Raw genomic sequence first — 12427 nt, 5'->3', positions numbered from 1 at the left:
CAAGCCCCCGAGTGGGAGGCTGGCTCCCCACTCGGTAGGATTTTCAAATACTTAGGCGAGTACTGGACTGCAGCTAAGCCCCCGAGTGGGAGGCTCGCTCTCCACTCGGTAGGATTTTCAAATACTTAGGCGAGTACTGGACTGCAGCTAAGCCCTCGAGTGGGAGGGTCGCTCTCCACTCGATAGGATTTTCAAATACTTAGGCGAGTACTGGACTGCAGCTAAGCCCCCGAGTGGGAGGCTAGCTCACCACTCGGTAGGATTTTCAAATACTTAGGCGAGTACTGGACTGCAGCTAAGCCCCCGAGTGGGAGGCTGGCTCACCACTCGGTAGGATTTTCAAACACTTAGGCGAAACGGGTTCGCAGCTAAGCCTGCGAGTGAGAAGCTGGCTCACCACTCGGTAGGATTTTATTTTTACAAACTTAGGCGAAACGGATTCGCAGCTAAGCCACCCACTGGGGGATTTCTCACGCAAACAAAAACAATAACAATCACTGGGAAAATTATAACGCTCTTGTCTTTGATAAATAAACTACAGAAGTTTTTCTTATTACATCTCATCCGAGTGAGAATTCAAGTATAAAAGGGGCGGAGCAGCTCCGCATTCCAGGCTCGTGGCTCATCAATCTGGTGATCGACATTATAAAGGTGGTATGCTCCATTTTGGAGGACTCTGGTGACTATGAAGGGACCTTCCCAAGTAGGAGCGAGTTTGTGTGGTTTCTGTTGATCCACTCGGAGGACCAAGTCTCCTTCTTGGAAGGCTCGACTCTTCACATTTCTAGCATGGAATCGACGCAAGTCTTGCTGATAGATGGTCGATCGGATCATGGCCATTTCTCTTTCTTCTTCCAGGAGGTCGATTGCGTCCTGCCGGGCTTGTTCCGCTTCATCTTCGGAGTAGAGCTCGACTCGGGGTGCGTTGTGAAGCAGGTCACTCGGCAAAACTGCTTCGGCTCCATAGACCAGAAAGAATGGGGTTCTTTCGGTCGATCTTTTCAGGGTTGTCCTCAATCCCCAAAGAACTAATGGAAGCTCGTCGACCCATGCACCTGCTGCGTGCTTGAGATCGCGCATCAGTCGGGGTTTCAGTCCTTTGAGAATTAAGCCGTTTGCTCTTTCCGCTTGTCCATTCGACTGGGGGTGAGCGACCGAAGCGTAGTCGACTCGTGTGCCCTGAGAGGCTGTCACACCCTATCTAGTTCAAGCATTAGAGTGTGCATCATGTTTAAATTTCACTTAAATTTGAAATGGGGATGACAGAACCCCCAGCACCCCCTGGAACAACTAGGGTTTACTAAAAACTTTTTCAATGAACCTGAAATGCCCTTCCAAAAAGCCCACCCTTTTTGTTTTGGGTTAAAACCTTTGACAAAAATGGTGCACATTTTTCTAGGACATCATAAGGTCATTGGATTAATTCTTATAGTATTTGCATTTGGGCATTTAAATGCTATAAAATATTTTAAATGCTCAAATAATCATAAACTAAAATGTTTATTGTTGGATATATTCTAAGCAGTAGCCATGATTAATTTTATGATTTTTGGAAATACCCTGGCATTTTTAATAAAGCCATGAAGTTACAGAAATAATAGAATAAATAAAAAAACAGAAAAAGAGAGAGAGAACAGGGACTTACCTGGCGCAGCCCACCTAGCCCACCAGCTCGGCCCAGTCCACTAGCTCCTGCCAGTCGTCCTCCTCCTCTCGCCAGGAGGACGAGAGGCGCGTGGCCGGTGCCCGCGGCCACACGCCGGCACCTCTTGCTTCCGCCGACGCCCTGGACGCGTCTACGAGTGCCACGCCGACCCCCTGGACCCCTCGACCGCTCCACTCTCCCCCCTGTCTCGCCTCTCTCACTCTCTCCCCCGAAGCCGAGCGCAGCCGTCGCCGCTGACAAGCACCACCGCGGCCACCGCCTCTCCCTCGCTCCTCTGACCATCCCAGAGGCTCCGCCTCGACCCCCTCTTCCTTCCACCCCGACCCAGGCCACCGCGGGAGCCCCACATCGCCGCCACGAGTCGTCTTCCCCGAGCACGACCACCGGACTCCATCGACGGATTCGCCGTCGCCAAGCCGTCTCCGAGCAAGCCGAGCCCCTCTTTGTGATCGTTGTGAGCTCCGCCACCGTTTCCCCCTCTCCCGCGCTCGTCCGCGTCCTGTAACCACCATGGCCATCGGAGCCGAAGCTCGCCGCCGCCACCGCACGCCGGCGAGTTTGACCACTTTTGACCGTGGACTGACGTGTGGGCCTAGGTTGACTCCCCCCTGAGCCTATGATAGCTGGGGCCGGCCTGCTAATTAGTTTAGGATTAGTGTTAACTAATTTTAATTAGTTTAGTCACTGACATGTGGGCCCAGGCCTCACTGACAGTTAATTAGTACTAACTTAATCCTGTTAATTAGCTGAGACACTGACAGACAGGGCCCACCAGTCAGGTTTGACCTGGCCGACCCAGTTGACCTGCTGACGTCACACCTATGTCATGCTCACGCATTAATTCAATTACTGGAATTATTCTTATATAGGAAATTCCAAAAAATAGCCAAAACTTCTAAAAATCATAGAAAATCAACCATAGCTCCAAATCAAACAAATTATATATGAAAAATGATCAGAAAAATTAAATCTATCCATCTGTAATGGTTTCATGCATGAAAAAATAAGTTACTCTTGTTGTTTAAGCAAAATAAGATAATGCACTAATAAGGCTATGTTAAATGAGCTAACATTTGAATCTTTGATTCAAATGAGCTCATTCGTTTCTGTTTTAGCTTGCATTAGGCCAAGACACTTTCATTTTGCCATCTCATAGCATGCATCATATTGTTGCATATTGTCATGTGTTGATTATGTTCGGCGTGTCTTTTGTGGTAGGTTCTGCCTCCGAGGATAACCCCGAGTATTTGTCTGAAGGGAAGTACCCTACTACCACTACAAAAGGCAAGCAACCCATTGATCATTCCAATACAAAACCATGTTCTCGCGATTAAGACAACGTGATTCAAACTGCTGTGTGCTACAGTAGTTGAACCCTTATCCTCTGCATGACCTGTCATTGGCACAGTAACTAGATGAAACCCACTAGCATGTGTAGGAGTTGATTGAGCCATCTTTGTGTTTCCTACCTTGCTATGCCTGCTATGCTTAGAGTTGTGTCGGGTCTGGTTCATCTGGGTGATGGGCTAGAGTGAAATGATTATGTCGGTAATGTGAGGGATGTGTTGAACATGATATGGTAAAGGTATCGATGAGAGGCAATGTAGGAGTACATGGTGGGTTGTTTCATTGAGGCCGTCCGTAAGAACTGAGATCTGTATGTGTGATTTAAGACTCAGTTACTACCATACATTGGGCCCGAAACCAATGGACCCTCTCGGCTTCTTATCCACCCTAGTACTCTGTCCAGGAGTTGTAATTAGTTTCTAGTGTTTGTAGGTTATGTGTTGGCGGCCGTGCGTAGCGCTGACCCTAGGGGTGGGCTATGTTGCGGTAGATACACCGTGGCACGGTGTGCCGAGTCACCCATTTGGTGTCTCGGGAACCCTGTTCACATCGTTCGGGGCCATATGTGGAAACCTCGGCCGGACTCCCTGCGGATGGAACCTGAATAGGCAATGAACCTGGACTAGAGGCTTGAGTGTTTAGGTAGGCCGTGGCCGACACCCTCGTTGGGCTTCCGCTTGAAGGTTGCCGAGTACATGTCGTGTAAACGGCGGTAAGTGGTGAAAGCGTGTATGAAGAAGTACACCCCTGCAGGGTATAAATATATTCGAATAGCCGCGTCCGCAGTAAAGGACTACTTGGTTGCCTATACAGTTCATAGACAAGCTAATGGATACTACTAAAAGACTCAAGATAAGTGTGAGTACTAAGGATGGCCCTCTCGTAGGATGACGAGGGAGGATCCCCGGTGGAGTATTGTGTTGGTGAGTAGTGGACTCGTGTGCGAAAACTATTTTACTAGTGGAGTTCCGTAGGATAGCTTAGCCAAGAGTCAAAGCTGGCTTGCTGCAATAACCCCACCACCTTCTTGAGAATGAGATTGTATAGTAGGTTTTGATGTAAGACTTGCTGAGTACCTTTGTACTCATGTTTGCTTAATCACTGTTTTCAGACGACAACACCGCCCCCTCCGATGGGTTTTATGTAGACCTCGATGTCGATGAGTAACTCGCCACCCAGGTGGTGACCCTGGCCATGGAGGGCCCTATGTAGATAGACAGGCTACAAGAAGCCTTCTTGCTTTCTAGTGTCTGTACTCAGACTATTTGCTTCCGCATGTGCTTGTATGCTTGTATGACTTGAGTGTCGGGTCATGTGACCCCTATCTGTATGAACATGTTATGTATGGCTCTCTGGAGCCTTTAAATAAAGTACTTGAGTTGTAGAGTTTTGTTGTGATGCCATGTTGTATGTACTCATATCGGGCATATTGTGTGTATGATTGAAACGCTTGGTATGAGTGGGATCCGACAATCTAGTTGTTTATCCTTGGTAGCGTTTCTTATGGGGAAATGTAGTCTAGTATTCCTCGAGCCATAGTAGTCCGCTACAGCCCGGTTCACCGGAGTCCTGCTAGCCCAGCACTACTGCTCAGGACACTTGACTGGCCGGCATGTGTATCACTTCGTTCCTATGTCTGTCCCTTCGGGGATATGTCACGCGGTGACATCCGGAGTCCTGCTTAGCCTGATATAGTCCGGGTTCCCGGAGTCCTGTTAGCCCAGTGCTACAGCCTGGATTCACTCGCGGATAACCGACATGCTCGATGTGATTCATGTATTCCTGTCTCCATAGGTCTGCACCGCTTTGGGTTCACGACTAGCCATGTCGGCCCGGGTTCTCTATCATATGGATGCTAGCGACATTATCATATATGTGAGCCAAAAGGCGCAAACGGTCCCGGGCCATGGTAAGGCGACACCCGTGGGGATACCGTGCGTGAGGCTGCAATGTGATATGAGGTGTTATTGGCTAGATCGATGTGACTTGGAATCGGGGTCCTGACAGCGTTGGCATCAGAGCCGGACTGCCTATAGATTTGTTGAGCCAAGCTGGTCGATGTCGAGTCTAGAAATGCTTTAGTTATGTGTAGGGGAATTGATTGTGGGAAGGAACGTAAGGCTCTTTTTACACCTTACCTTATGCCCTCTGATCTGAGTCATTCTCTTCTCATTCAACATGGGATAAGGACTAGGCTCCCTTCTTCTATCAGGTTCACGTGTTACTAATCCGTAGTAGCTTATAGGATTGTTGTTACAAGTCTTAGTACAGTTTCTACTACTTTTAGTATGTTGCCAGTTGAATCAGAACCTTGATATGATGTTTTTCAGTGGTATTGCAAACTGTTGTGGATGTCTCAAATCCTTTTCTGAGCATTTACAGCTGTTATGATGTCCAATTTTCCCTAGAAATTCTAATGCCTTTGCATTGTGGTTGTGCTTTCAGATGGCCACTCATGCTCAAAACCAAGTGGTTCGCCTGACCCGGTGCCTCGATGTTCCCGGTCATACTGCTATGTTAGTCCGGGTAATGATCGAGACAGGTTACCGTTGGTATCCCGAATACACTGTCGAAGAGCAGTTCAGAGACTTCAATCAGAGCTAGTACCTCTGTACCGTCAGGATATATCCCTCTTATCCTGGAGCCACTGAGCCCCTTCACTATTCCTATGGACTCGGGGTTACTGTTGAGATGGCTGTGCAGGATGCTGCCTATTCCATGATGACCATCATGCGAGTCCGGACTGGCCTTCTTCGGAACACCGACTTCCGTTATATGCCAGCTTCACTTCCGGGAGTGCAAGGGTATCTCCAGGCTATCTATGCTGACCCCACACATGAGGAGTCACTACTCCACACCACTGCCGATATGCTCGAGGATAAGGACGACGAAAATCGGGCCTTGCGTATGGAGCTTTTTAACTCTCGTGCTGATCATTGGGCCACTTTGACTCGGTTTGCACCGGCGGTACATGCAGGATACATGGATCTGAGGGATCTGTACCCTGTACAGTCTGGATTGCCAGATTGTATGGAGTGGCGCGATGTTGGAGGCATCACCCCTCCTCATGGTCCCCGTCTGCCACCACCTGTGGGACCAAGGCCACATCCGAGTCCCTTTGGTCTGCAGGCTCCGCAGGACCGTCTGTTCCCAGATGATCATGTTCCACTTCCAGGTTTTGGTGGTGACTTCTATGAGGATTACTACAGAGCCGTCTGAGCTAGTAGTAGTTTTACTAGTATTGTAGTAGTTGTATTCTCCACAGTCCTGCGTGACCGTGGGATACGACTTGCTGTGTATCACGCTCCGAAGGTGTAGGAAAATAATGTATAGGAGCTTGGAATGCCTTTGATGAGATGTAATGTCTTTCACTGTAGTTGTACTCTAGCCTGGGCTTGTACTAAACTATGTACGGTGTGTATGACCAATGGTATATATATGGCAGTTTCTATATTACCATGTCGTGTAATGAACATCTTACCATTCCATGTTATCCATTACATTCTGCAGTTCCTTGCTAAGTTTGTGCCATCCTTATCTAAACTGTTGTCTTGTTTTCTCCTAGGATGGTCAACACCCGTAGCAACCCTGCTGCCCCGGAGCAGGGGGAAGCCAGTGCAGCTAGGGGTGAAAATTTGCCTCACCCGCCTTCTCTGGCCGAAGTGATGCTGGAGGCGGAAAGAAACAAGCATGAGACTAACCGCTTGCTAGAGCGGATTGAGCAGAACACTGCACGCCATCAGCAAAATGACTTGGTGTCAATCAATGACTTCATCAAACTGTACCCACCAAAGTTTAACAATTCTATCGAGCCCCTCGACGTGGATGACTGGCTTCGCGGCATCACCCACAAGCTATGTTCTGCCAACGTAGCCGAAGCTGACAAGGTTACTTATGCTGCCTATCACCTCGAAGGCCCTGCTAGCCTTTGGTGGGAAAACTTTGAAGCTATGCACCCGGTCAGCCAAATCACTACTTGGGCTGAATTCAGTGAGGCTTTCCGTGAGCATCACATTCCGGAAGGTCTCATGGATCGCAAGAGGGAAGAGTTCTGCAATTTCACCCAAGGAAGACTGACTGTGGATGCATATAGCCGTGAATTTGGGAATCTGGCATGATATGCTCCTGAAGAGGTATCTACCGATGCTAAGAAGCAGGCAAGGTTCCGCAAGGGACTTAGCCCTGAGCTTCGCCGTGATCTTCCTCTGCACGAGTGCACCTCCTTTCAGAATTTGGTCAGTAAAGCCATAAGTGCTGTGTCAGGCCAGTATGACTATGACGCTTCACGCAAGCACTCTCGTGATTTTGGCTCTTCATCCGGCTCTGGATCTCAGAAGCGCCGGGTGTGGATTCCAAGCACGGGACTGTCACCCAGGTTCATTCCGAGGCCATCCTTTGAGGCGCCCCGTCCCAACCAGCAGTTTGCACCACCCAAGCCCTATGGTGACCCCGCTGCTAATGCTGCCCCACGTCCCAATGTTGTGACATGTTTCAAGTGTGGAGAGTCGGGTCACTATAGCCGAGAGTGTCCCCAGAACAACAACCCCAATCATTCTGGAAAGTCCGTTGGCCGTGGTAAGCCAGCGGGAAAGACATTCTACGCCAAGCCGGTCACCACTGCACGTGGCCATGTCAACTATGTCTCAGCCGAGGAGGCTCACTAGGATCCTAACGTCGTCCTTGGTACGCTCCTTGTTAATTGCCATCCGGCATCTGTTCTTTTCGATACTGGAGCATCTCATTCATTCATATCCGAGAACTATGCTCGATTGCATCACACGACATTCTGTGACATGCCCACTTCCATGGTAATTCAAACTCCGGGTTCCAAATGGCAAACTTCTAGAGTAAGCCATGGGAACGAAATTCTTGTCGATAGACTTGTCTTTCTTGCATCTTTAATAGCTCTCAAGTCCTCGGACATTAACATTATCTTGGGTATGGACTGGATGTCAGCTCATTATGCTAAGATTGATTGTGCCACTAGAACCGTTCAGCTTACTCACCCATCGGGCAAGACAGTCAATGTCTAAACTCGAGTGGCCAAGCGCCATCTTTACTCCCTAAATGCCAACCCCCTTCCAGACCTTGAGGATATTCCGATAGTCCGGGACTTTCCGGATGTCTTTCCAGAAGAACCGCCAGGTGTTCCACCTGACAGGGATGTCGAGTTTGTGATAGACCTTGTTCCAGGAACCGTTCCAATTTCTAGGAGACCCTATAAGATGGCACCCTTAGAACTAGCCGAGCTTAAGAACCAACTCGATGAGTCCTTGAAAAAGGGTTTCATCCGTCCTAGTTCCTCTCCTTGGGCTTGCCCCGTCCTCTTCGTCAAAAAGAAGGATGGAACGGATCGGATGGTTGTAGATTACCGACCTGTCAACTTGGTCACTATCAAGAACAAGTATCCGCTTCCCAGGATCAACGATCTGTATGATCAGCTCGCTGGATCCTCAGCCTTTTCCAAGATGGATTTGAGGTTGGGCTACCATCAAATGAAAATCAGAAACGGAGACATTCCCAAAACGGCCTTTGTTACTTGTTATGGCCAATACGAGTACACCGTTATGTCCTTCGGTTTAACCAATGCCCCAGCCACCTTCTCTCGGTTAATGAACTCAGTCTTCATGGAGTATTTGGATAAATTCGTTGTAGTTTACCTTGATGACATACTCATCTACTCCAAGAATGAAGAGGAACACGCCGAACATCTAAGGCTCGTATTGACGAAACTTCGAGAGCATCGCCTTTATGCCGAATTCTCCAAGTGTAAATTTTGGTTGCCAGAAGTGACCTATTTAGGTCATGTAATCTCTGGTAAAGGTATTGCTGTCAATCCCGAGCGAGTTCAAGCCGTCCTTGATTGGACTCCACCTGAGACGGTCAAGCAAGTTCGGAGCTTCCTTGGGTTAGCGAGCTATTGCCGCCGCTTCATCGAGAATTTCTCCAAGGTTGCTAAACCTCTAACTTAACTCCTCAAGAAAGATAAAAAGTTCGAGTGGACCCCACAGTGCGAGTTCAGCTTTCAGGAACTGAAAAGACGCCTGACATCTGCTCCCGTACTGGTACCACCAGATTTCTCCAAGGACTTTATTATCTATTGCGATGCCTCGTGACAAGGACTAGGTTGCATACTCATGCAAGATCATCAGGTAATTTCCTATGCTTCACGGCAATTACACCCACATGAGGAAAACTATCCCACACATGATCTAGAGCTTGCAGCTGTAGTCCATGCACTCAAAACTTGGCGACATTACCTCCTCGGTAATCATTGCGAGATCTTCACCGATCACCAAAGTTTGAAATATATCTTCACCCAACCGGATTTGAATCTCAGGCAATGATGTTGGGTCGAGTTGATCTCGGATTACGACTTAGGAATAACTTACACCCCGGGCAAAGCCAATGTCATGGCTGATGCGCTAAGTCGTAAATCTTATTGTAACAACCTGATGTTATAACAAAGTCAACCACTTCTCCATGAGGAATTTCGTAAGCTCAATCTTCACAATGTTCCTTGAGGATTCCTATCCACCCTAGTGGCAAAACCTACCCTTACGGATCAGATCATCAAGGCACAGAAGGTAGATCCGGGAATCTCCCGTATTAAGAGGAACATTAAGAAAGGAGTCGCGAATTGTTTCTCCGTTGATGATCAAGGTGTCGTATACTTTGGAAACCGCTTAGTGGTCCCCAAGGCACGACACCTAAGGCGGCTGATCCTTAAGGAAGCTCATGAATCCCCTCTCACCATTCATCCCGGTAGTACTAAAATGTATCAAGACCTACGCCAGAGGTTTTGGTGGACTAGGATGAAGAGAGAAATCGCTCAATACATTGCTAATTGCGACGTTTGTCGTCGTGTTAAAGCAGAGCATCAATGGCCTGCTGGCACCCTTCAACCTTTGGCTATTCCTGAGTGGAAACGGGATAAAATCGGTATGGATTTCATCACTGGGTTTCCCAGGACCAAGAGAGGGAATAATGCCATCTTCGTCGTGATCGACCGTCTTTCCAAAGTAGCACATTTCCTACCTGTTCGTGAGAGTATCACCGCTAGCCAGCTAGCTGACTTATACATCTCCCGAATAGTGTCTCTTCATGGTGTCCCATTGGAAATTAACTCAAACCGTGGGAGTCTCTTCACCTCTCGATTTTGGGAAAGTTTCCAAAATGCTACGGGAACTCGTCTCTCTTTTAGTACCGCCTTCCATCCTCAATCAAGTGGTCAAGTAGAGCGAGTCAATCAAATTCTGGAAGATATGCTCCGAGCTTCTGTCATCTCATTCGGAATGGGTTGGGAGAAATGCCTTCCATTCGCAGAGTTTTCTTATAACAATAGTTATCAAGCTAGCTTGGGCAAAGCTCCTTTCAAAGTTCTCTATGGACGAAAATGTCGAACGCCTCTTAACTGGTCAGAAACCGGGGAAAGACAACTCTTTGGCCTGGATATGATTCAGGAAGCAGAAGAGCAGGTTCGCATTATTCGTGAGAAATTGAAAACAGCCCAATCTCGTCAAAAGAGCCAATATGATCGTAAACATAAGCTCATGATTATGAAGTCGGCGAGAAGGCTTACCTTCAGGTTACTCCGTTAAAGGGAACCCATCGTTTCGGTATCAAAGGCAAGTTGGCTCCTTGTTACATCAGACCCTTTCGCATTCTTCCCAAACGAGGAGAAATTGCCTACCAATTGGAACTACCTTCGCATCTTTCCAGAGTTCACGATGTCTTCCACGTTTCTCAACTCAGGCGCTGCTTCGCGGATCCTATCCGTGGAGTGGACCATGAAACGCTTGATCTACAAGATAACCTCTCATATCGGGAATATCCCATTCGTATCCTTGAACAAGCCAAGCGTACCACTCGACGCCATAATATCAAGTTTCTCAAGGTTCAATGGTCACACCATTCCGAGAAAGAAGCCACTTGGGAAAGGGAGGATCGTCTTCGACTCGAGCACCCCACCTTCTTCCCAGAGGATCCTAAATCTCGGGACGAGATTCTTTTGAGTGGGGGTGAGTTGTCACACCCTAGCTAGTTCAAGCATTAGAGTGTGCATCATGTTTAAATTTCTCTTAAATTTGAAATAGGGATGACAAAACCCCCAGCACCCCCCCGGAACAACTAGGGTTTACTAAAAACTTTTTCAATGAACCTGAAATGCCCTTCTAAAAAGCCCACCCTTTTTGTTTTGGGTTAAAACCTTTGACAAAAATGGTGCACATTTTTCTAGGACATCATAAGGTCATTGGATTAATTCTTATAGTATTTGCATTTGGGCATTTAAATGCTATAAAATATTTTAAATGCTCAAATAATCATAAACTAAAATGTTTACTGTTGGATATATTCTAAGCAGTAGCCATGATTAATTTTATGATTTTTGGAAATACCCTGGCATTTTTAATAAAGCCCTGAAGTTACAGAAATAATAAAATAAATGAAAAACAGAAAAAGAGAGAGAGAACAGGGACTTACCTGGCGCAGCCCACCTAGCCCACCAGCTCGACCCAGTCCACTGGCTCCTGCCAGTCGTCCTCCTCCTCTCGCCAGGAGGACGAGAGGCGCGTGGTCGGCGCCCGCGGCCACACGCCGGCCACCTCCTACTTCCGCTGATGCCCCAGACGCGTCTACGAGTGCCATGCCGACCCCCTAGACCCCTCGATCGCTCCACTCTCCCCCCTGTCTCGCCTCTCTCACTCTCTCCCCCGAAGTCGAGCGCAGCCGACAAGCACCACCGCGGCCACCGCCTCTCCCTTGCTCCTCTGACCAGCCCAGAGGCTCCGCCTCGACCCCCTCTTCCTTCCACCCTGAGCCACGCCACCGCGGGAGCCCCACATCGCCGCCACAAGTCGTCTTCCCCGAGCACGGCCGTCGGACTCCATCGACGGATTCGCCGTCGCCAAGCCGTCTCCGAGCAAGCCGAGCCCCTCTTCGTGATCGCTATGAGCTCCGCCACCGTTTCCCCCTCTCCCCGCGCTCGTCCGCGTCCTCTAACCACCATGGCCATCGGAGCCGAAGCTCGTCGCAGCCACCGCACGTCTCCGTCATGGCCACAGCCACGTTGGGTCGCAACCGAGCACGCCACTGTCTTCAACGCACTCGCAGGAGTCCGTAGCACCCCCGCACGCCCCTCGCCGTGCCCGCTAGCGACTAGTTCGACCTCGCCCGAACTCCGGCCGCCGCGGACGTGCTCACTGCCATCGTCTCCGGCCACCCCAGCTCCACCTACTGCCACCACTCAACGCGGCTCACTCCCCGCATCACGTAGATGGTCTCCGCCGTCCTTTTGGTCACTGGAGTGCAAAACCCGAGCCCCTCCGCCGCGTCTGGCCTCGCCGGCGGCTAAACGCCGGTGAGTTTGACCACTTTTGACCCTGGACTGGCGCGTGGGCCCAGGTTGACTCC

Source organism: Triticum dicoccoides, chromosome 6A, assembly GCF_002162155.2.
Source record: "Triticum dicoccoides isolate Atlit2015 ecotype Zavitan chromosome 6A, WEW_v2.0, whole genome shotgun sequence".
Lineage (NCBI taxonomy): Eukaryota > Viridiplantae > Streptophyta > Magnoliopsida > Poales > Poaceae > Triticum > Triticum dicoccoides.
Note: the sequence above shows the minus strand (reverse complement) of the source record.